Source organism: Diabrotica virgifera, chromosome 9 (assembly GCF_917563875.1).
Source record: "Diabrotica virgifera virgifera chromosome 9, PGI_DIABVI_V3a".
In the NCBI taxonomy this organism is placed as follows: Eukaryota; Metazoa; Arthropoda; class Insecta; order Coleoptera; family Chrysomelidae; genus Diabrotica; species Diabrotica virgifera.
In genome coordinates, this window is record NC_065451.1 from 102,713,224 (window position 1) to 102,739,727 (window position 26,504).

A 26,504-nucleotide genomic window follows, 5' to 3' on the forward strand; every position below is an offset into this window, starting at 1 on the left:
TCGTAAATTTTTACCTATTTCGTGAATTTGATTGTTTTCTTCCTCTCTACATCCAGTTTGTTTACATGAGACGCCTGGAATCACTATGTGATCTTCAATAACCCTTCCAAGAGGCAGGTGAATTTCTTTGCCAGTGATTGTGATTGAAGGAAGTGATGTTATTCTCGGTGGACATCCAGCTGGGCAAATGGAAATTTCTTGATAGCTCGGTGTGGATGAGAATAAAAAGTTTCCTAAAGAAACTACGTTGCATTGGCAAAAAATTTCTTCGATGCAATTTTTCTTTGGTGTTTTTTTGAAAAATTTCAACAGAATTTCAGCTCTGCTTCGATAAGTTTTGCTTTGAATTTTGGACCTTGCTGCTTCTGTGATCATTTCGAACAATGGATTGAAATGTGCGTTATCTTGTACACAATTTTTTACTTCATCATGATCAGCAACTCCTGCTAGCAGAATTTGAAAGATACTGTCAAAAGCACATGTGTTTTTCAATGAAAATTTCGTACTTTCTATAGTAACCAAGCCCAGATTCGGATCGCTCCCATTTTTGAGAATCGGCATTTTGCACGTTTTTGATGTATTGTTGTCGATCGATTGGATATCTTCTTGTTCGAGGCCATTCAAATATAAACCCCGTCGACTTTTCTTCTGTGCTTGTCCTAAGCCTCGCCAATTTTCAACATCTCTGAAAGCAATTCTAGCTTCTTTCGAAGAACTGTCGAAACATTGGGTGCAAAGTCTTCTTTCCCCATAGCCCTCTTCTTCTTCTTCTACTCCAACAGAGCAACCTGGCAGCACATGTACCTTCGATTTGCACAAGATGCATATATGTGCTCCTGAAGGGTAGTTTCCATTTTTGCAAGCTACACAAGCCGATGAAATTCGGCTTACATCTTCAAACGAGGGTCCATCAAAAGTACTTCTTTCCAAATTTGCACCATTCATAGTAGCTTCTTCAAAGGGTTCATCTTTCTCGCTCAATTCTGAAGAATTTCTCTTTCGCTCACATTTATCGTCAACAGCATCATTTGCAATTGGACATTCTGAGGGAGATATTTTCTCTTGTCTTTTCTTATCTTTCGTTTTGGATGAACAATCTATTAACTTTAATTTTCCGTCATAATATTTGACCAAAGTTTCCACCGTCAAATCAAGTCTTGATTGTTTTTGCAAGACCTGGTTCTTGATTATCTTAAATTCGTTTTCTATGGGAGCACTGCTAGCGGGAACCCGTCCAAACCCAAATTTGTCCCGAAAAATGCACGACCACAACGGAATGGTGTTTAATTGATGGAGAAGACGAGTATTGAATTGGGGGCACAAACGTGGATTTATGTCATCGCCTTCTTCCTCTTCGAGTATTGTATCAACTTCTTCTTTGATATCTCGTATCCAGCGCTGTAATGTAGTTTCCTTGGATTCAAATATTTCTTCATCATCATCTTTGTCTTTCATTTCTTCATCCCTTTCATCTTCAAGATTCGTATCTATGATTTCTTGGATATCCGAACCATCAGGAGTTTTTTGTGAAACTGAATTTTTGATGAATTCAAGAGATTTTTTCAAAGATGTCGCCCCGTCTCCTGCAGTGTTGCTTGATGAAATAATTAACAGTGCTTTGACGATTTCACTAGCTTCAGTTTGACTTCTGCAAAGTATAAGCAGTCCGATCGAAAACATGTAAAACCGTTTCACAGCTTTTTTTTCGTTGTTGAGGTAATTTGACCAGTTTTTCAAATAATGCGCCACATCGATCCTAATGTAAGTTCGAGGTAAATCAGCTGCAACACACGCCTCTGCATAAACTTCTTTCGTATCGTGCCCAGTAAATGACCAACAGCATGCGTTCAACAACGCTTTTGATGAATCGACAACCTATAACATATTTTTCATAAATTTTTATTTATTCTCTGTGCTTGCTTTAGATTCAGGGTCGGAATTACTGCTAAATAATTCTGATATTACACTTAGTTCATACTAAACTGAATAATGATTCTAAATGGAAACTCAATAGTATTTCTGTGAAGTTGGCACCCTAATTTTGAAAATTTGTGTATTGTTTTGTGTATAATGTTTTAAGTTTCTATTATGTTATTCATATTCAAAATATAACTACTACAAGTTTAGGTTCGAAAGTACAAAATAACTAAAAATAGTTCTTAATGTTCGTGACTTATCACATTGAACAGTTGACATTGGATTTAGAATTTTTCGTATAATCATTAAAAGTCAGAATCATATTACTCCAAGTTGGAATGAAAAATTTTTTATTTTTTATAAATTATTTGAAATTGTAATAAAAGGTGGCAAAGCCAACATTATTAATATAACTGAAAACATCGCAAATTTTAAACTCTATAAACTTTTTTAAATTAGTTTAATGAAAATTTGGATTTACACGATTCAAGATCAAGTTGCTTGTATCGAATGGTGATAATTTTCTTCGATATACTATTTTGAAAATTTTTATTTTAAGTTCCTGGGAAGTCCCAGGAAAGGCCTTGGTTTAGCTACATACTTTCCCAAGACAAGCATATGGAAATATAAGTCCTGCCCAGCTGGTCGTTTTATGGATATAATTACTTACGACTTCTCTCGGAAATTTGGCCCCAGATCCAATCCATCTTTTCAACCATGTGCTGATCGCCACGGTGTCCTGCTGCTCCGAAAACATGCTTGCGACCGGTATTTGTCCTGCATCGCAGAATAGGACGATAGCGTAAAAAAAAATGTGATGCGATTTTTCATTGTTCACGTGCAACACTTGTTTGGCCATTCCTCCCGTAGCGTCGATGCAAATTCGGTACTCATTGGACTTTCGCAAATTATTGTAAATGCGAATCTGATGAGGTGACCAAAAATGAACTGCGATTGGATCCAAAGAAATCAGGTGGACAACATTTTGTCCTTGTTGAGATCTTTTAAATTTTGACAAAGCCAACATTGGATTGGGATCTCGATATTTTTTTTGTTCAGATTGATATTTTGCATTTCTCAGGACATGTGCACTGTATAAATGTGGAGGTTCTACAGAACACCCTTCTTTCATCGTCTCTGCAGCTTGTCTTGCTCTGTACACTTCTACAGATTCCTTCTCCAAAACATGCACAAGTCGAGCTCGAGTTTCACCTCTGCATTGCCGTTTTCCACAATCTGTATTCCCTTGAGTAGCGATGCATTTCAATTTCACGATTTGTTCGTGATCAGCGTATGGTTGAATGTAGCATGTCAAACGACTGCCACATTTACAATGACCTGGAACAAATTTGTAATCATAATTTAATTTTACACATATTCTTCAAGAATATGTTATAATAGATTTTATAGACTAACATGTAGTTGAAGCTTGACAGTTAAGTAATTTTACAATGTTTCTCGATCACAGCTTAGAGCTAGAAGAACTTTGATAGATGAGTGCACTTCAAGACCATAATATTGACTAAACATGCATATAAATATAAATATTGAAGAGCGAAAAAAATAAGAAATTACCTGAAAAGGTACCAGTTTGTTTGTCCGAATTTATGTAATTGTATTCGAAATGGTAGCCATGAGGAAGATTGAAGTCTTCAAATATTTTTTTTGAAACAATTTCAGTCCATTTCTGTGGTTTCAAAACATTTACAGTACGCATCTTATTAAAACCTTTTTTATCTTTGTATTTTCTGACTGTCTCAACTATTAAATCATTGAATTCTGATTTTCCGAGAGTCAGGATAAAAACTGTGTCAGACTTGTCTTTGGGAACAATTGAAAAATTAGAAAGATCGGCTGATGCAATACTGGTTTCATTATCGGAATCGTCTACGTCATTATTTTGAGCTGTAATCTTCTCGTTATAATCCCCAAATACTAGATTTTTCAGATTGAATTTGTTATTCACGATATACGAATAAATGGTTCCTGGTTTTATTTTGAATGATAATTCTTCTGAGATGTGGGTCCAAATGGAATTGGTTTCAGGGACGATAGAAGTAAGACCGTCATCACGTTCGCAAATTATTTCTTGACGATTTTTCAAAACTGCATCTACTAATAGTTGCTCGTTAACTAAAGGTGGGCGTCCGGGAGGCATCTTTCTTCATCCGTAAAATGCTCAAATTTGAGCTATTGGACAGTTTAAAATTTTGGAAAGTGGCGTCAATCTGAAAAATTTCGTCAATACAGTATCACCTAAATGTTTTTGTGAATTCGCATAGAGAAATAACAGATATATTCGCTCGTGAGGTAACCTTAAATTAGGCGACGTTAAATTTTGAATACGAGGCTGAGAAAGTAACCTGCATTAGCAATTATTTAGCATAACAAACATAATAGGCGCGTAAATAGAGGGAGGTTTTGACGGTTGAAAGACCCTTGAAATTCTGATACAATAAATTATTGTTGAATGTAAAAATAAAATCTATATAGATAAAAAAAATGCTGTTCGTGTATTACCTCATCACTCACAAACAGCGGAACACATTTATTTCAGCAAGTTCAAAAATTAAAACTTTTTCAAAGAATTGATAATGAAATCTTCCCATTTTCTCAAGATATTTTAAACTGTTTTAAATCTCTTAAGTTTTCAAAATTTGTAAAATTCTAAATATCGTCAAAATTTTCTGGACTTTCAGATTGTTTCAAATACTCCAAACTCTTAAAATTTTTCAAAATCATTAAAAAACTCATAATATTCAAAATTATCAACCTTTTCAAAATTGAAAATTAGTAGAACTTTCTTAATGTCAATAATCATAAATATTATAAATGTTCTGAGTTTTCGATACTTCCAAAAATCTCTGAAATTTATTAAAAATTAGAAATTTTTGGCATTCTAAACAATGCCGAAATTTTGTAAATATCAAATATTTTGGAAACAAACTTTAAAAAATTTGAAAAAAAGTCGTAAAAATCTTACAATGTTCGAAATCATCAACTTGCTCAAAGTTAGAGAAATTCGTAAAATTTTTGAAATTTCAATAATCATGAATATTACAAATTTTCAGAATTTTTTCGACATTTACGACAACTCGAAACCTATTATACTGCGAGAAAGACGTATACAATGGAAATTAATTTAGAGGTAGAAGGACCAAAAGAGAAGATCTTTCGAGTCATCGTAAGATCTTTGAAATGTACTGAAATTATTACATTTTTTAAATTCGAACAATTTTTTTTTCATTTTCTAGACTGAAAATGTTTAAAATAGTTCAGAGGTTCACTGAGTAGGTTCAAAATTTTACAATTTGAAAAATTTTTGAAAATCTTATCAGCGTATTCCGTTTTTAATAAGTCGTTTCAAATATTTTTGATAATAGTGATTCACATTTTTACTTACTGTTATTCCTTACTAGGGTTGACTTTTTGCCGCTTCGTAGCCCAATTGTTTCCTCGAGCAGTAACACTAACACTTTTTAAATTGAACTTTAGAAATAATAGCTACAAGCCAATATTTTCTTAAAAGTGGATACCGTACCAACGCGGTGTTCTCTGAGTTCTACGCCGAACTATCTGAGAACTTTTCCAAAAAATCGAGTCAATTTATAGGTTTCGAAATCTTTGAACCTTTTAAGATAAGGGGAGCGTTCAAGTATAACGTCCTTTTTCAGTCGTTTTTTTCCAATTAGTTACAATTTTTCGGAGCGACAACGCAGTTGTGCCGTTCAGGTAAAAAAGCACACAACAATTTTTGGGTTTTCGACCCAAAATGACCCTCATAAACGAGACGGAAAATATTGCGATGCTAACAAATGAACGGCTGAATTAAAAACTCGGAAAGTTGTATTTCCTTTCAGAAGACCCAAGTAATTTTACTTGAGTATAAGAATCGTCTAAAACACTCGAGTGAAAGACTCGGATACGTGACCTTTATTTCAAAAATCGTTTACCTTTTCTTTGCCCTGAAAAGCCAGACACAAAATATATAACAAGGAAAATCAGGCCCAAGATATTAGAAGGTTTTACCTGATACTTATCTTGGGTTGATAGTTGGGTTGGGTTGATAATCACACGAACAGGAAGCACCACTACTCAATGCTACCGGTAGCACTACCCCAACTTTGTTAGCTGGGTAAGCGGTAAAATTTTTTTCTTCACGATTAATTTACGGTTAATTCATAGAATCGATCAAGCTGTAACTGGCAACGAAATACCTATTTTATGAATTTTTGTTCCGTTAAGTTGACGTCAACTTAGCGAAACATCGTATAAAAAAAAAACTTAATAAATTATTGAATTTTTTTTTTACGATTTATTTACGGTTAATTCATAGAACCGATCAAGCTTGAACTGGCAACGAAATTCATATTTTACACATTTTGGTATCGCTAAGTTGATAATAACTTCGCGAGATATTGAAAAAATAAAAACTACATAAGCGGTAAAATTTCTTTCTTCACGATTAATTCACGGTTAATTCATAGCATCGAACAAGCCGTAACTGGCAACGAAATAAACATTTTTTAAATGTTTGTTCCGCCAAGTTGACGTCAACTTAGCGGAACTTCGCATAAAAAAAAACTTAATAAGTTATTGAATTTATTTCTTCACGATTAATTTACGGTTTATTCGTAGCGTCGATTAAGCTATAAGCGAAAACGAAAAACCATTTTTTTAAATTTTCGTTCCACCAAGTTGACACCAACTTGTCGAAACATATAAAGAATAAAAACTACATAAGTGGTGAAATTTCTTTCTTCACGATTAATTTACGGTTAATTCATAGAATCGAACAAGCCGTAACTGGCAACGAAATACCTATTTTTTAAATTTTTGTTCCGCTAAGTTGACGTCAACCTAGCGAAACATCGCATAAAAAAAAAACTTAATAAATTATTGAATTTTTTTCTTCACGATTAATTAACGGTTAAATAGTAGCGTCGATTGAGATATAAGCGGGAACGAAATACTAATTTTTTAAATAAGTGTTTCGCTAAGTTGACGTCAACTTAGCGAAACATCGCATAAAAAAAAAGTTAATGAGCGGTAAATTTTTTTTTTCACGATTAATTAGCGGTTAATTAACGGCTAATTATAGAATATTTCAAACTTGAAAATTTCAAAAGTGTTTCGTTAAGTTTATGTACATATGGATACTCGAATTGTTAAACCCGGTCTGAGGCACTGAACGCGGGCATTCTGAACATCATCGTTCCACCAATACGATACCGTATACGATACCAGATTGCTGTCCGTGCTCGCCTTGTGCGCACGTATTATGGCACTTCTAAGGCTAGGGAAGTCGGTGGCCCCCTCGCAGAAGCCATCCAACCTCTCCCTAAAAGACACCCTGTTGAAGGCCATAACCTTTCTGCCACTACCGGTGGTCCCCGCGGTACCGACCTCGTAGAAGATGTACTTGTGGAATGAGAAAAGATTCTCATCCATCACATCCCAGTTAGTGACCTTGCTGGCATACTTGTCATTCACCAGAGTGATGTCGATATGGGTGTGTGAGTCCCTCCTCTCAAAAGTGTGCTTGCCGTTATTTACGACCATTACATTGAGAGAGGAGATCCACTCACTCCATACTTCTCCTCTACTATCGTTCCTTGGGGATCCCCATAGGGCGGATTTTGCATTTATATCTCCGGCTATGATGAAATTTTTCTCCACCAGGGCCGTATTCGTGATGCTATTCATCTTATCAAGATAGACCGTCATATTGACGTTTGGAGAGATGTAGCAGGCTATAATGTCCACATCAACAAGGTTGATCTTTACTACACCCTCCTTCCTCGTGATTTTATAGATTCTTAGACTCCTGTTGATAAGATAAATAGCGACATCGCAGAGCGTGTCCGATATGCAGCCAAACCTCCCAGCAATATTCTTGTTTGGCTCTGGGACTATTACCAGATCCGCCCCGATGTCCAGGGCCTTCGCATGGACCAGGTCGTGCGCCGCCTTGGCCCGTCCGACGTTGACCTGCAAAACCCTCAAACACTTATTGTTCATTATATTAGAATTAATTGATTTCACGTATGAGCTATCTGACCGAGAGTACCTAGAAACCTAGGGGGACGTGGGATGGTGGAGGGGTAGAGCAGCCGGGCACTTCCCTCCGATTTTCTTTGAGGACCGTGTGTGGGGGATCTGTGGTGGTCTCCTCGCCGTCGCTACACTGGAAGTCGGTGTCCCCGCGTTCTGTAGCTGTCGTGGTTACTGGGACATGGACTTGTTTTGATTATTCCATCCTACGTAGTGGGGGAAGCGCGGGGCACCATGCCCGCTCCGTCGCTCTCGCCCTTTGTAGAGCATCTCTGAACGCGGAGCATTTACCGCTACCGTGTCTATGCGGCTCGTTGCATAGTACACAGTGCTCCTCCCCCTCGCATCCGTCCATGATATGGCCTTGCTTGCCGCACTTAAGGCAATGCCCCGTGCGGTCTGGGCCAGTACACTTGCTTTGTTCATGGGCAAAGCTCCAGCATCTTTTGACATCTTTTAACTATGTACCTCTTTTCGATCTCACACCTAGCCAAGCCGATTTTTATATACCCCAGGTCCAGTAGTTTCTTTGCGGCCGAGGAGCTAAGTGTTGTATTAATGAAACTTAAAAGCATATTGGAGATTTATAGATGCATTTATTATACAATTCTTGTAGATACAACCTAGCATGAGCACGCTGTGATCTAGGGCTTCCTAACCTCTCAAAACCCCTCTGTCATCCTCCTAACCTCATGGCCTCTACCAACCAAGCCAGCCAGGAACTAACGTGCGGGGTGTTGCCTAATGTAGGAATACCTAACACAACATCCTCCTTTTTAAGATTATAAAAGTAACAACATTCTTAATACTAAATGATACAATAAAACACATTATGTGATATAGTCTGAAAACCAGTTGGGACGTTTTTTATTTCTCTTTGGAGTAATGTTTTCGGATGCACTTGGAGCTACACTGCTTGGTAAAGCTTCTGCACTCTCACTGATAGATATTGGTTTGTCACTACACTGTACACTATCACTTTCTACAATTTTCTCCCCAGAAGATGAATCTTTAGGATTCTCTGAATAATTAGCCCTTACAATAGGCAGGGGAGTAACATTATTGGCGTTCGGAACATAATATGGAGCAGCTATTAAAAACCACCTATTTCTACGATAAACAGTACCATCATTAGTTTTAACAATATAAGCACGAGGTTCTGAACATACCTCTGATACCACTCCATATTTCCGAAGGTCAGTAATCCACACCGTATCACTGATTTTTAAATCAGACATCTCCTTAGAATTGTGTCTTCTGTTATAATTGTTTTCCTGAAGAGTTTTACGTTTTTCTTCAGTGTTAATGAAAGATTTTCTAGCATTAACCACTTCCTCAAGTTTACTAGGAAGCATAGGCAACAATGTTTTTAATTTACGCGACATTAGCAATTCTGAAGGACTGAAGCCACATTCTAAAGGAGTTGATCTATAGGCCAATAGACCCAAATATATATCCTCATTTTTCTTCAGCAAAGATTTTGCGACCTTTACTGCTGCTTCTACACAGCCGTTAGACTGTGCATAGTAAGGACTGCTAGTAGTGTGAATAAAATTGTATTCAGCAGCAAATTTGGAAAAACCTGAGCTGAATTGAGGACCCTGATCCGATCTGACAACGTCAGGTATTCCATATCTCGCAAATTGTTCTTTCAACTTTTCAACAATAACACTTTCAGTTAGACTAGTCAAAGGTATGATTTCAAAAAACCTAGAATAGTAATCTGTTAGAATTAGAAACCAATTTTTTTCTTTAAACAAATCAACAGCTACCTTTTGCCATGGTCTAGATGGAATGGTATCCTTGACAAATGTTTCTTTAATATTTGTGCGTTCCTCAACACAATTCGGACAAGACCTAACAAGATTTTCAATCTGAGAAGAAAGTCCTATCCACCAGACAGACATTTTTGCCCTTTCCCTGCATTTTACAATGCCTTGATGGCCTTGATGAAGGTATTCCAGGGTTTGTAATTGTAAGGCAGGAGGAACAATTAACCTGGAATTTTTTGTAAGAAAGTTCTCATTAAGACTAATCTCATACCTGTATTGAAAATAAGGGCACATTTCTGGCAATATATGTTTAGTCAAAGTAACATTACCTAAGAAAAGAGGAGGATCCTGAATTTGAACACCACCTTCTGAAGAGGTGGTAATATGGTGGAGAGATCTTGAGTCCTTCTCCTTGGACAGACATACTCTATCCCAGTGACCAAATCTTCCACACCCTCTGCATGTAGATCTTCGAGCAGGACAGATTTCTCGTTTATGTTGTGCCAAACCACAATATTTACACTTTACCTCAGGATGTTGGGGACGTTTACTCGTATTGAAGCTTTTTGGAGTGTTTTCTTGTTTGGCTATAACATTAAGTGATGATTGTTGTTGTTGTAGTACACTGTTTTGCTGGGACTGCAATTCAGCTTGGCGTGCATATAATATTGCATCTGATAATGTAAGTTTGGCCTCTAATTGCATTTTTTCACTAGTCTTCTTGTCAAGCATACCAACGACAATCCTATCTCTTATAAACTCTTCTTTAAGTGCACCCAAGTTACAATTAGCTGCCAGAGCATGCACTGCTGCTATAAAACTATCAATGTTTTCCCCTGGTAATTGGACCCTAGAGTTAAATTGAAATCTTTCGAATATGATGTTTCTTCGTGGTATGAAATGGCTTTCCAGCGCTTGTATCATGTCATCATATACTGTAGGGACCTTCTGCATTTGTAAGAGGATTTCTTCACTCTTCTCGCCCATTATGTACAGGAGAGCATCTATCTTCTCTGAATCAGGCTTTGTTGACAAACCACTTACTTTTGCATACCTTTCAAACCTCTTTCTCCACTGAGACCAAGAAGCTGGATTTGAAAAATTGAATGCTTCAGGAGTTGAGACATGGAACCCTGATGAGCTTCCACTCGACGCTCCCGACAATTCCCCAGGATTAGGCATCGTTTTATTATTTGGTATTTATAGTATTTTACGTAGCTCACCTTATTTCCTGCAGAAATTTGTTTTAATCTTTATTTACCGCTGCCACCATGTTGTATTAATGAAACTTAAAAGCATATTGGAGATTTATAGATGCATTTATTATACAATTCTTGTAGATACAACCTAGCATGAGCACGCTGTGATCTAGGGCTTCCTAACCTCTCAAAACCCCTCTGTCATCCTCCTAACCTCATGGCCTCTACCAACCAAGCCAGCCAGGAACTAACGTGCGGGGTGTTGCCTAATGTAGGAATACCTAACACAACACTAAGCACCAAGGTAGCAGCCCTCGTATCCCCACGCATAAGGCGGATTTGTTTTATCGCGAAGCATGGTTCCCATGCTCCGACTTCCCTACAAACCGCCTCTTTGATCTGGATTTCCTCCGTGTTTGCGGTCATCCCTCTAACATGTATGACCGCCTGCCTCTCGCTTCCCACCATCTTCGCGGTGAGCCCGCTCTCCCTCTGCGAGATCGCATTCCTTATTTCCGTGGCTGCCACCTGGTCCTTATCTATCGTTATTAACAACCCGCCGTCCTTAATGCTCCTGAGGCTTTGGATAGCCCCCTTGGCCTCAGTGCCCCCGACCGCCTTTTCGAACTCCTTCGAGGAGTTGCATATATGTGGCATCCTTCTTTTTCACAATAAACCCATATGTCGGTCTTTCTCTCCTTGTGGCGGTAGTATGTACGGTTACCTTTTTTACTGTTGACTTGTGGAAGATGGCTTCTGCCATCTTCCTCAGTTCCTCCATAGGCACATAGCTCATGTGGTAGAGAGCCACTGAGTCTTCATCTTTAGTATCGTCTCTCACCCTCACCAGGGCGTCCCATAACTGCTCCGGGGTGTGGCTCTGGGTTTTGATGATGACTTCATTGGTAGTGACCCTCACCCCGTTTTCTTTGACCGTATACGTCAACTCTAGATCCTCGTATGCGCCCCTCATCGTTGTCAGTGTGGGGTATCTATCTCTATACAGTCTCTGAACCGAGAAATTCATGCTTGGGTCGTTGGGCTCCGTAACCACCACTTTGACGTTGGCTTTGGAATCCACGGGGTTACCGACCTCTATAACCGCCTTTTTAAATATCCTCTCCGGCCAGTCGAAGCGGACGTGCCTCTGGAAGTCCTCAAAGGTCTCCACTCCCTCGAGGCCCGCCACCTTAACCGCCCCGGGAGGACCGTGCCAGGCATCTGTCTGTGTGGACATCTCCGCCGTTTTTGGTTTCCTCGTGTCCTTCCTTTCGTGTGCTTTTATTTCTGATTCCGAGTCGGTAGATGTGTCCTGCCTACCGAGATCAAGGCTAGATTTATTACCTTTATAAATCTCGGCCAGCAGGTTCACCGCCCTAAACTTCATTTCGCCCTTAACCGGCCCTTTCCTGGACAGGATTTCCAGGATCTCCCTCAGCTTCCTGAGATCCCTTTCCCCGTCTGTCTCATCGAGTTCTTCCCTCCTATCTTTTTTGTATCGCCCTTCAATCTCGGGGCTACCCGCCTTCCTCTTTTTGGATATCTGGTTATCCTCGTCTCCAAAGAGTATATCATTTAATACGCTGCCCGCCCATGGTTCGGCTTCGAGGTCTTCTTGGTTTTGCTCTGTGTCTTTTTCTTCTATTATCAGTGTCGAGTGTTTGACTGGTCCAGTTGACCTGTTTAATTTTACCCGGTCTCACATTTTCTAAGGAACTCTTCCTCATATTCCCTCTGTTCTTTCCTTTCTCTTTCTTCCCTATGGTCTAATGTTTCATATGTATCTGTAGTCATGTCTTTTTGTGCCTTATCGTCGTCCTGGTTCGAATGCCTGTGGTCGTCATCGTTGTCTTCCTTCCGTTCTTTTTTCTTTATTGCTTCCATGTGCTTCCCACGAGTAGGGACGTCCTATACGTCGGACGCGACAGTGCGCCCTTGCCGCACCAAGGCTGGCTACTTCGGGAGGTCGCCAGGTATCCCGAAGGGATCGTTCGCGATGCTCTGACCCTCGCATCTCACATATCTTTGGCACGATGCCTCCCACCGTGATATTGGGGATTTTTTCTTGAGGTTTACTCCTCTTAGGGGTGGTTGGGTGAGTGGTATGTGTGGGGTGAGGGGGACAGGGGGCAGGTATGGGGCGGCCTCTTACGCTCGGATAGGGGGTCTCATTCAAAGGATGAGAAAAAGGTTTTTGTTGGGGAGGGCCACATAATTTAGGTTTCGAGTGGCCATAGGAGCAGGGAAGGCATAGGTATTTGTGATAGCTGAAGGCGAAGGCGCAGCAACTGTTCGCATCAGTTGCTCCGCCTTTTAGCGTCCAGTGGCGGTGTCCGGCGCTGACCCGGTGCACAGGCACTGGACGCTGAGACTGTGTTTGGTTTCACTGGTCGTGCTCCCCTCACATAATAAGGGACCAAGACCAATTACTCAGCCCTCCTACCAACGGCAGGGAAAAATTACAGTCTCAGGGAGAGAACCTAACCTTTTTTTTTGGAATGAGGGGAACGCTCATAGCAGACTAGGGAAGGTGTCCCTAGTACTGTTGGACTCGGACAGGAGAGGAGAACACGCTAAGATTCATCAACCTCACGTAGTCAATGCATCCCGCGTGCCCCCCATAACCAGCCGCCTACCAACTAAAACCACCCCTTCTTCCGACCCGGAATATCCCTGGATGTGTTCTGTAGAGAACGATACATGGGGATATTCCGCTCTGTCTAGAGTATAGTGTTACTGAAACATGGCCTGTGTCCTCTCCCTCTACCTAAAAGCGGTAGGGGGAGAGTTGGAGTGTCTGTCCCTGCAAGGAGGGGTTTCCTAGGCTCCTATCGGGAAACGATAGGGCTGTAATGGGGGTTCTTGATCCCTATGTGGGATCGAAAAAGATTTTGAAAATCATGGGACTGGGGCGGACCTAGACGGGAGGGTCGCCTTTTTTTTTATCGTGTCTGTATACTACTATATTATTATAATATACAGTGCTAGTCAAAAGTCCGTACCCCCCCTCGTAACTTTTGAACGGTTATACTTATAATAGTGAAATTTGGAGGAAGGAAATGAACTGACGTATGCTTCTTAACTAGTCATGACAGGTGACGTAAAAGTGACAGATGACTTTACAGCGCCACTGTGACAGATAATTTTAAATGGTACCCTATGGTAAGCGATACCTCGTTTGATAGGTATTGAAAATACCCATTCAGCTATACTAATTTTGTTTGAGTTTAAACTCATTTGTATGAATAAATGAAATAATATAAAATTGTAGTTTCGCATTTAATTAATAAAAATTCAAACCTCCGCCTATGGTTACTTGTCAAAAAGGTTGACGTTGATGTAAAAACTACTAGAGAGCTGAAAAATGTCAACTTTTTTGACAAAATAACCATGGGCGGACATTTGAATTTTTAATAATTAAATGCGAAACTACAAAGTTATATTTATTTCATTTATTCACCAAAATCAAAATCAAATTAAACCCAAAAAAATTAGTATGACTGAATAGGTATTATCAATACCTTTCAAATGAGGTGTCACTTGCCATAAGGTCCCATTTAAAATGATCTGTCACAGTGGCGCTGTAAAGTCATCTGTCACTATTACGTCACCTGTCATGACTAGTTAAGAAGCGTACGTCCGTTTATTTCCTCCCTCCAAATTTCACTATTATATGTATAACCGTTCAAAAGATACGAGGGGGGTACGGACTTTTGACTAGCACTGTATAATACCCTGTATATGATATACCGTCTTACCCTACTATATACTCTATACAGTCTTACCCTACTGTTTGTTTTGCAGTTTTTAACTATTTTTCTATTTTTTTATTATTTTTTTTATCCGCCCTGCTGCTCTACCCTTTCCCCCGCAGCTCTCTCTTTGATTATGCCCGTAATGACGTCCACAACGAATTCGAAATCGTTCCTATTGTTTAGCGCTAGACTAATTATGTTGTCGGGGCCGACGTCTCCGAAACGATTCCTGAGCCTGGTCTGCCCGCGAGCGAACACGCCACACCGGAACACACAGTGTTCCGCGTCCTCCCACACGTGGCAGGCCAGGCACAGGTCATCGTTCGCCTTACCGATGCCGTGCGTGAACGCCCGGAAAGAACCGTGTCCCGTCAGGAACTGTGTAAAGTAAAAATTCGTTCTCCGAAACTTGCAAGCGTCCCACGCCCCTATGTTCGGGACCAGTCTTTTGGTCCACTGTGCCTTAGTTGTCTCTGCCTCCCACTCCGCCTGCCAGTCAGCCAAGAGCCGTTCTCTGGCGGCCGCTCTGTGTTTCTACGGTCTTGTCTTTCTGTGTCTTATCGTCGTCCTGTTTCAGATGCCTGTGTTCGTCGTCGTAATCTTCCCTTCGTTCTTTTTTTCTATATGGTTCCATGTACTTCCCACGAGTAGGGACGTCCTATACGTCGGACGCGACAATGCGCCCTTGCCGCGCCAAGGCTGGCTTACTTCGGGAGGTCGCCAGGTATCCCGAAGGGATCGTTCGCGATGCTCTGACATCGCCTCATCTCACATATCTTTGGCACGATGCCTCCCACCGTGATATTGGGGATTTTTTCTTGAGGTTTACTCCTCTTAAGGGTGGTTGGGCGGGGTATGTGTGGGGGAAGGGGGACAGTGGGCAGGTATGGGGTGGGTGATCGGCCACTCACACTCGGATAGGGGGTCTCATTCGAAGGATGAGAAAGGTTTTTGTTGTGGAGGGCGACATGATTTAGGTTTCGAGTGGCCATAGGAGCAGGGAAGGGTATTTGTAATAGCTGAAGGCGAAGGCGCAGCAACTGTTCGCCTCAGTTGCTACACCTTTTAGCGTCCAGTGGCGCTGACCCGGTGCACAGGCACTGGACGCTGAGACTGTGTTTGGTTTCACTGGTCGTGCTCCCCTCACATAATAAGGGACCAAGACCAATTACTCAGCCCTCCCACCAACGGCAAGGAAAAATTACAGTCTCAGGGAGAGAACCTAACCTTTTTTTTTGGACTGAGGGGAACGCTCATAGCAGACTAGGGGAGGTGTCCCTAGTACTGTTGGACTCGGACAGGAGAGGAGAACACGCTAAGATGCTTCAACCACACGTAGTCAATGCATCCGGCGTGCCCCCATAACCAGCCGCCTACCAACTAAAACCACCCCTTCTTCCGACCCGGAATATCCCTGGACGTGTTCTGTAGAGAACGATACATGGGGATATTCCGCGCTGTCTAGAGTAAAGTGTTCCTGAAACATGGCCTGTGTCCTCCCCCTCTACCTAGAAGCGGTAGGGGGAGAGTTGGAGTGTCTGTCCCTACAAGGAGGGGTTTCCTAGGCTCCTATCGGGAAACGATAGGGCTGTAATTGGGGTTCTTGATCCCTATGTGGGATCGAAAAAAGATTGGGAAAATTCATGGGACTGGGGCGGCCCTAGACGGGAGCGTCGCCCTTTTTTTCCACTTTTATATTTACTTACCTACATAACATACCTTAGTTATACCTGAATTATAAAAAATGATATAGTGTACAAAAAAAGGAAGAATTTTTTCCACATTTGTATTTACTTACCTACATAACATACCTTAGTTATAGGGTAAGACGCACAGTTATTGACACCTTAAGCAGTGCTTTATTATACAGGATGCCTAAAAAATCTAAAGGGTTGTCTTAAAACCTTTTTACGGTGCATATACATCAGTTTGTTTTTGGTTCTTTATAATTATTAACCAAAATGTTAATAGAAAATTGTTGTAGAAAATAATAAACAAATTATGCGAGAGATTATGGTAATTGACACTGCTAGATATAATAATTGACAGTATATTTTTGTCCTTGTTCTTTGCCATTTATTAAATAAGAATGAAAGAAAAATTACTAGATAATTATTCAATTTTTAATGAAAAGTTATTAAAATATAAAAAAATAAAAATTCTTAAAAATACAGGGAGAAAATTTTTAACAAAGAGTAAGTTTCTAAACATTAATACTTCGAGGTTTTTATGTACAATTTTAGTCCTAGTTATATAGCCAAAAAATAAATACAAAACACTAACATATACTTAAATAAAACAAAATCATAATCTTCTGAGGAGTGTAAATAAAAACAAAACTACAACAAATATAAGTTCACACAAAAAAATATTAGTTTAGCTTGGCGTTAGCTAGTTTCTTTGATTTACAAGTATTGCACATAAAATCTTTAAATGAAGATTTTTCTTCAATTACACGTTTCCTTACAAGACAGCTGATGTGATAACGTCTTGAACAACAGGAGCAACCTATCGCCTTTTTCGTGTCAGATATGTTAAAGGTGCAAATAAAACAAAGTCCATTTTCTAAAATGCTATCTTCCGTAACTGCTGTGTTTTCATCATTATCTATCTTAAACAATTTTTTTTTCACTTTGTCAACTGGATTCTCTTTTGCTTTTGAGGATTGTTTATTTGTACTATGCAACTTTTCGGTTTGCCTAAGAGATGTAATATTAGTGTCAGAGTTCTTGTCCTCATTCGCTTCTTCTTTTGCAGTTTCAACATTGTCGTTTTCTACTTTCTTATTTAAAACTCTTTTTGGTTTTTCCAGTGTAGGATCATTTGATTCTTGGTCCAGTAATACTGAAGTCGTATTCGGCAATAGGATCTCAAACTCTTCTAATTTAGCGTCAGTATCCGGATTTTTACTCTTCTCAGATGTAGTGGTAACTTCTGTTTCTGAGGTTTCTTTTGGATTTAGAATAATTTGGTTAGAGATTATATTAATCTTTGGCTTTTTTAGGGTTGAGGTTTGTTTTTTCTTCTTTTCTTTTTCTTTGGCTATTTTGCCAATTCTATTCTCCTCTCTTTTTCGCTTCCTCCCTTCAAGTGCTTCTTCTTTATTTTTTTTCTCCGTCATTTTTTTAATATGAATTTCTTTAAATTGTGCTGAAGTTATGGCAAACGGTACTCTTTCAATTTCTCTTTTAGCTTTTCTTATTGGAGTGCTCGGCCAGTACAATATGTTGTTCTGAAGCTATTTTCTTGTGGCATTTTTACAATTTTAACTATTTAGAATGGGAAATAAGCCACAATATTATTAAAAAATGATTTTTTATTAACGTTTCGACGCCCAAATCGGGTGCCGTTGTCAAAATACAAAATACTATTAATATAAACAAAAATGTTGTTGCTTAGTAAAAAAATTCTTCTAATAATTTATTTAATTTGACTCATTTATATCGGCAATTCAATATATCGCCTAATGTAGTATGCAATTCGTTGGAAACAGTTTCTACGTCAGCCACGGTTTTTGTATCATTAAGATCTACTGCAGAATTATCCTCTATATCATCAAGGACTTCTGTTGTACTAATCAAATCTGTAGCGAAATTACCGTCTGTAGCAATAACAGCAGCTGTAATGGAGGTCAGATTTGTCATTAAATCATCATCTAATTGATTATCTATGTCTCTAAGTAGCTTCTGGTCGTTGTTGATATTAATGTCAGATTCTTTATATTTTTTGAGGATGTTGTCATCAATCACATAATCACCTGTGTCAATATTGTTTAGGCAGGTGCCATTGCCTTTAATAATTATCGGTATGTCTGAAAACTGATCCGTACCTTCGTTTATGTGATTGACACTACTATTTTCACTATTTTGGAAAGCCTTCCATATTTGAAATAATTTGTCCAAATAGGGTTGCTCATTGTATACGTCGCTATCCTTGTTTGCAGCAAATTCAGAGACAATATTATTTCCCACAATATCACAAAATGTTGTGTAGTTTATAGTAGAGACTGCAGGTAAGACATCGTTTTTCTTATTTTCGTGCCCCAAACACTTTGTAAAGTCAATGGAACTCGCTGTCCATGGAAATAAACCGGTCGCTCTAAAACCTTGCGTAATAGTATTGGGTTTAAGACAGTTATCTGAAACTACTTTTAAAATGGGTGCAAACTTTTCTTTGGTCAGATCTTCTGTTGGATGTTCGCGTCTCCACTTAAGGACTCCTTTTTTCCAAGCCTCTTTTAGAGGCTTAAATGCCGAAACATCGGCCGGCTGTAAAATGCGTGTAGCATTCGGATACAGGGCTATGAGTATTATTTCTAGTTTTGTACACAATTCACTTAATTTGTACGTAAGGTGAGTTTTATGTCCGTCGACAAAAAGGATTACTGGAAAAGTAGTTCCTTTTTTCTTCAGACTTGGATAAAATATATTAGAGATATACTCGTAAAAGATTTCGGCCTTCATCCAACCAGTTTCGCTGATTGCATATCCCCACTCATCTGGTATTGATTTAGCAATTTCTATGGTCCTCCTTTTATTTGGAAAGATTATCATAGGAGGTGTAACTCTACCATCGGCACAAAAAGAAAACATGACAGTTAACGTCGACTTTGCTTTTCCACCATCAACTTCGTATACGTTTTTGGAGCCTTTTATTGCCAACACCTTTTTGCCTTCCGGACACAGCTGGAAATTCGTTTCATCTCCATTGAACACCCTTGATGCATCATCCAATACTTTTCTTTGTCCTTTTTCGATTAGAAAGTTTTCTATGGTTCCAAACCAATTCTTAATATCGGTTTCGCTAATGGCAGAACTTGCTTGTGTAACACCCTCGGAGGTACGTTTGGACAAACATGGGTGGCGGCGAAGAAAAGCCTTGAACCAACCTTTGCCTGGCAAATTATTTTTGAAAGGATTATTTCTTGGGTGACTTTCTAAGAACTGTTGAACGCTTTCAACGACGTCATCTTCTCGACGAGGAAATCCTTTACGTTGACATACCTGGATCCAGGAGACAAGTATCTTTTCTTCATTTAAGGTCAAGACAGGATTTGGTCCATGAGATGTTTTTACGAATTTATCGCTTAAGCGAAATATCAAGGTGGGCCTAGGAACATTATATATTTTCGAAGCCATTTTTTTGGACATGCCCTGTTTAATAGCTGACAGTGCTTTTTGAACATCTTCTTCGGTGTACGGTTTTTTGTATAATTTTTCTTTTTCTACTTTAGGCATGTTGAAGCTCTCACCTACGGCAATGGGTTAGTATCAGTTATTAACACCCAAACGAAATAGTTATTGACACCTACATCATCTAATTTTATCTCATTTTCACTTAATTTAAAACTATGAAATCATGGTGTCAATGACTATTTACTAACACTAGCATAATAAACTTTATATGCCTAAAATATTATCTTTAAGAAAATAAAGCTGGCAATATCAGAACCGTGCTAATTATTCGACGCTATGGATATATAGTTATTGCCACCCCGTGTCAATAACTGTTTTTTACTTATTTTCGATATGTAGTAGTTGACACCACGAAAATTAATCAAGGAAATGAAATTTTCGAATAGATTACACCTAATTCTTACAATTTAGGATATACTTTTATGTTAAAAACTTACCAGAGTTAATATTCGTAGGGCAAGTACCGAAATCAAACGAACTTATAGGCCGATCACCTTAACAATCCGATAGTATTTGCACTTTACTAACCGACCGTTTCACATGGCTTGCTGTAATCGCCATTACTGTTTCACACGACCAACTCAGACCTATGAAAATTACTACGTTTATAACTAGATCATTGGCGTACAATATTTTATTTTTAGATTAGTGAACTAAATAAGAGTTATCTTAATATTTTGAAATTTAATAAACAGGTGTCAATCACTGTGCTAGTGTCAATAACTATACAATTTACCCTACCTGGATTATATAAAATGATATAGTGTACAAAGAAAGGAAGAATTTATTTTTTTTTTATTATCCGCCCTGCTGCTCTACCATTTCCCTCGCGACTCTCTCTTTGATTATTCCCGTGATGACATCTACGACGAATTCAAAATCGTTCCTATTGTTCAGTGCAAGATCAATTATATTATCGGGGCCGACGTCTCCGAAACGATTCCTGAGCCTGGTCTGCCCGCGGGCGAACACGCCACACCGGAACACGCAGTGTTCCGCGTCCTCCCTCACGTGGCAGGCCAGGCACAGGTCATCGTTCGCCTTACCGATGCTGTGCGTGAACGCCCGGAAAGAACCGTGTCCCGTCAGGAACTGTGTGAAGTAATAATTCGTTCTCCGAAACTTGCAAGCGTACCACGCCCCTATGTTCGGGACCAGTCTTTTGGTCCACTGTGCCTTAGTTGTCTCTGCCTCCCACTCCGCCTGCCAGTCGGCCAAGAGCCGTTCTCTAGCGGCCGCTCTAACCACAGGTAGGTGGCCGTTTTCTGCCTCGTACAATGTAGTACGTTCTCTGGCAAGCAGGTGTATGGGAGGGGCACCCGCGATGACCTGTAGGGCCGTGGTTGATGCAGTCCGATATGCACTGCATACGTTCAACAGAAGCTTCCTCTGCGCTTTGATCAAGATATCCTTGTATTTCTTATGTCTTAGAGCCTCGATCCAGACCGGGCCCCGTAGAGAAGGGTAGACTGTACGGTATGTAGGTACAGTCTCCGTTTGGCGCTACCAGGGGGGACGTGGGATGGTGGAGGGGTAGAGCAGCCGGGCACTTCCCTCCGATTTTCTTTGAGGACCGTGTGTGGGGGATCCGTGGTGGTCTCCTCGCCGTCGCTACACTGGAGGTCGGTGTCCCCGCGTTCTGTAGCTGTCGTGGTTACTGGGACATGGACTTGTTTTGATTATTCCATCCTACGTAGTGGGGGAAGCGCGGGGCCCTTTGTAGAGCATCTCTGAACGCGGAGCATTTACCGCTACCGTGTCTATGCGGCTCGTTGCATAGTACACAGTGCTCCTCCCCCTCGCATCCGTCCATGATATGGCCTTGCTTGCCGCACTTAAGGCAATGCCCCGTGCGGTCTGGGCCAGTACACTTGCTTTGTTCATGGGCAAAGCTCGAGCATCTTTTGACATCCTTTAACTATGTACCTCTTTTCGATCTCACACCTAGCCAAGCCGATTTTTATATACCCCAGGTCCAGTAGTTTCTTTGCGGCCGAGGAGCTAAGCACCAAGGTAGCAGCCCTCGTATCCCCACGCATACGGCGGATTTGTTTTATCGCGAAGCATGGTTCCCATGCTCCGACTTCCCTACAAACCGCCTCTTTGATCTGGATTTCCTCCGTGTTTGCGGTCATCCCTCTAACATGTATGACCGCCTGCCTCTCGCTTCCCACCATCTTCGCGGTGAGCCCGCTCTCCCTCTGCGAGATCGCATTCCTTATTTCCGTGGCTGCCACCTGGTCCTTATCTATCGTTATTAACAACCCGCCGTCCTTAATGCTCCTGAGGCTTTGGATAGCCCCCTTGGCCTCAGTGCCCCCGACCGCCTTTTCGAACTCCTTCGAGGAGTTGCATATATGTGGCATCCTTCTTTTTCACAATAAACCCATATGTCGGTCTTTCTCTCCTTGTGGCGGTAGTATGTACGGTTACCTTTTTTACTGTTGACTTGTGGAAGATGGCTTCTGCCATCTTCCTCAGTTCCTCCATAGGCACATAGCTCATGTGGTAGAGAGCCACTGAGTCTTCATCTTTAGTATCGTCTCTCACCCTCACCAGGGCGTCCCATAACTGCTCCGGGGTGTGGCTCTGGGTTTTGATGATGACTTCATTGGTAGTGATCCTCACCCCGTTTTCTTTGACCGTATACGTCAACTCTAGATCCTCGTATGCGCCCCTCATCGTTGTCAGTGTGGGGTATCTATCTCTATACAGTCTCTGAACCGAGAAATTCATGCTTGGGTCGTTGGGCTCCGTAACCACCACTTTGACGTTGGCTTTGGAATGCACGGGGTTACCGACCTCTATAACCGCCTTTTTAAATATCCTCTCCGGCCAGTCGAAGCGGACGTGCCTCTGGAAGTCCTTAAAGGTCTCCACTCCCGCGAGGCCCGCCACCTTAACCGCCCCGGGGGGACCGTGCCAGGCATCTGTCTGTGTGGACATCTCTGCCGTTTTTGGTTTCCTCGTGTCCTTCCTTTCGTGTGCTTTTATTTCTGATTCCGAGTCGGTAGATGTGTCCTGCCTACCGAGATCAAGGCTAGATTTATTACCTTTATAAATCTCGGCCAGCAGGTTCACCGCCATAAACTTCATTTCGCCCTTAACCGGCCCTCAGCTTCCTGAGATCCCTTTCCCCGTCTGTCTCATCGAGTTCTTCCCTCCTATCTTTTTTGTATCGCCCTTCAATCTCGGGGCTACCCGCCTTCCTCTTTTTGGATATCTGGTTATCCTCGTCTCCAAAGAGTATATCATTTAATACGCTGCCCGCCCATGGTTCGGCTTCGAGGTCTTCTTGGTTTTGCTCTGTGTCTTTTTCTTCTATTATCAGTGTCGAGTGTTTGACTGGTCCAGTTGACCTGTTTAATTTTACCCGGTCTCACATTTTCTAAGGAACTCTTCCTCATATTCCCTCTGTTCTTTCCTTTCTCTTTCTTCCCTTTGGTCTAATGTTTCATATGTATCTGTAGTCATGTCTTTTTGTGCCTTATCGTCGTCCTGGTTCGAATGCCTGTGGTCGTCATCGTTGTCTTCCTTCCGTTCTTTTTTCTTTATTGCTTCCATGTGCTTCCCACGAGTAGGGACGTCCTATACGTCGGACGCGACAGTGCGCCCTTGCCGCACCAAGGCTGGCTACTTCGGGAGGTCGCCAGGTATCCCGAAGGGATCGTTCGCGATGCTCTGACCCTCGCATCTCACATATCTTTGGCACGATGCCTCCCACCGTGATATTGGGGATTTTTTCTTGAGGTTTATTCCTCTAAGGGGGGGGGGGGTGATCGGCCACCCTCAGAAGGAGAGGGTATCTCATTCAGGTAATGAGAAAAAAGATTCTTGTAGGGGTGGGCGACGTGATTTGGGTTTAGGGTGGCCGTGGGAACGGGGAAAGGTGCTTATAAAATTAGCTGAAGGCGAAGGCGCAGCAACTGTTCGCCTCAGTTGCTCCGCCTTTTAGCGTCCAGTGGCGGTGTCCGGCGCTGACCCGGTGCACAGGCACTGGACGCTGAAACTGTGTTTGGTTTCGCTGGTCGTGCTCCCCTCACAAAATAAGGGACCAAGACCAGTTACTCAGCCCTCCCACCAATGGCAAGGAAAAATTACAGTCTCGGGGAGAGGAGAGAACCTAACCTTTTTTTTTTTTTTGACCGAGGGGAACGCTCATAGCTGACTAGGGAAGATGTCCCTAGTACTGTTGGACTCGACAGGAGAGGAGAACACGCTAGGATGCGCAAACCACGTGTGGTCGATGCATCCCGCGTGCCCCCCATATCCAGCCGCCTACCAACTAAAACCACCCCTTTTTCCGATCCGGAATGTCCCTGGACGTGTTCTGTAGAGAACGATACATGGGGACATCCCGCGCTGTCCGTAAACATGTTCTTGAAAATGGCCTATATACTTCCCCCTACCTAAAGACGGTAGGGGGAGAGTTGGAGTGTCTGTCCCTACAAGGAGGGGTTTCTTATGCACCAGCGGAAACGATAGAGCCGTAATTGGGTTACGTGATCCCTATGTGGGATCGAAGAGACGGTTGGAACTATTCATGGGACTGGGAGCGGCCCTAGACGGGAGGGCCGCCTGTTTTTTTTTTTTTTTTTTTTTTTTTTTTTTTCCTCCCTACATTTATTTTACCTGTATACCTAGTGCAAGACCATTATGTAACTCTCTACCCTTGTCTGCCTTTACTAACCGACATATGCAAATCATACTTACCTACACTATAAAATATTGTACCTACCACCATGCCACCAATAGACATAGGATTTATTTTTTTTTATACCCCCTGCTGTGCCCTTTCACGCGCTGCCCTATCTTTAATTATATCTGTTATCACGTCTATTATGAACTCGAAATTGTCCCTGCTTCCCAATGCCAACTCAATTATATTATCGGGGCCGACGACCCCGAAGCGATTCCTGAGCCTGGTCTGCCCGCGAGCGAACACGCCACACCGGAACACGCAGTGTTCCGCGTCATCCCTCACGTGGCAGGCAAGGCACAGGTGATCGTTTGACTTACCAATGCCGTGCGTGAACGCCCGGAAAGAACCGTGTCCCGTAAGGAACTGCGTGAAGTAGAAGTTTGTTCTTCGGAACTTACAAGCGTACCACGCCCCTATGTTCGGGACCAATCTCTTGGTCCACTGTGCCTTGGTCGTCTCTGCCTCCCACTCCGCTTGCCAGTCGGCCATGAGTCGTTCCCTAGGAAGGGGGACAGTGGGCCGGTATGGTGTGGGTGATCGGCCACTCACACTCGGATAGGGGGTCTCATTCGAAGGATGAGAAAGGTTTTTGTTGTGGAGGGCGACATGATTTAGGTTTCTAGTGGCCATAGGAGCAGGGAAGGGTATTTGTTGAAGGGCAGTTGCTACACCTTTTAGCGTCCAGTGGCGGTGTCCGGCGCTGACCCGGTGCACAGGCACTGGACGCTGAGACTGTGTTTGGTTTCACTGGTCGTGCTCCCCTCACATGATAAGGGACCAAGACCAATTACTCAGCCCTCCCACCAACGGCAAGGAAAAATTACAGTCTCAGGGTGAGAACCTAACCTAACCTCACGTAATTTAACCTCACCTAATTTTCTAACCTCACGAACCTCACCTAATTTTAACAACACGTATACTCCATCTAATTTACTTACCGTTGCACGTCATCCGCGTCATAGCCCGTGACGTCACATGATACCAACACGAAAAATTTAGGCGGTTGATGTGTTCTTTTTTAGAATCACTTTGCCGAGTACACTGGCATTACAGCCACTAGACATATTTTATTATATATGAGTAGAGATAATATTTAAAGATTTCTATTACTGTTAACTTAAAGAAATACACAATAATATGTTTCATTTAATTTGTATAAATGGATTATAAAGCGTTTTTATTAAGCACATTTGTTCGGAATACACTGTAACTATAATCGAACGGTGATATTTTGGCATAAATTGGTTGACAGTTGCGGTGTCAAAGCGCGCAAAAGGCGGTGTTGGCTGCTGCTAGAAGCAGTCGGTATTGGCCACCTGAAGGTGTCTGTGAAGACTGCTTAAAGCAGTCGGTGTTGGCTGCTGCTTGAAGCAGTCGGTATTGTGCAACCTCTTCGTTTTACTGCTGCATCTCTACTAATCCTTCTTGCCTCATTATACTTCCTTTTATATATAATCTGCCACCCTATAAATACCCACATCATTCCCAGATATAATGAAGATCGAAAAACAACAACTATCTCTCGCTATTACAAACCGTGATGTAGTTGTACAGGATAATAAAATAAAAAACATGGGGATTTATTTGGTGGTGATTCAAAACGGTGGAGACGTATTGGTATGGCAAAAAATGCGATGAGTCGCCTAACTAAACTTTGGAAAGACAGATCTCTCTCAAAATATCAAGATGAGACTGGTGAATGCCCTTGTATTCTCAATATTTCTATACGGAGCAGAGACTTGGACTCTGCGCGCATGCGAGCGCCAAAAAATTGATGCCTTTGAGATGTGTGTGGTGCTGGAGAAGAATGCTGCGCATACCTTGGACAGCTCATAGGACAAACGTTTCCATTCTAAACCAACTCAATATTAAAAAAAGGCTGTCCACAATATATCTGCAACGAATTCTGC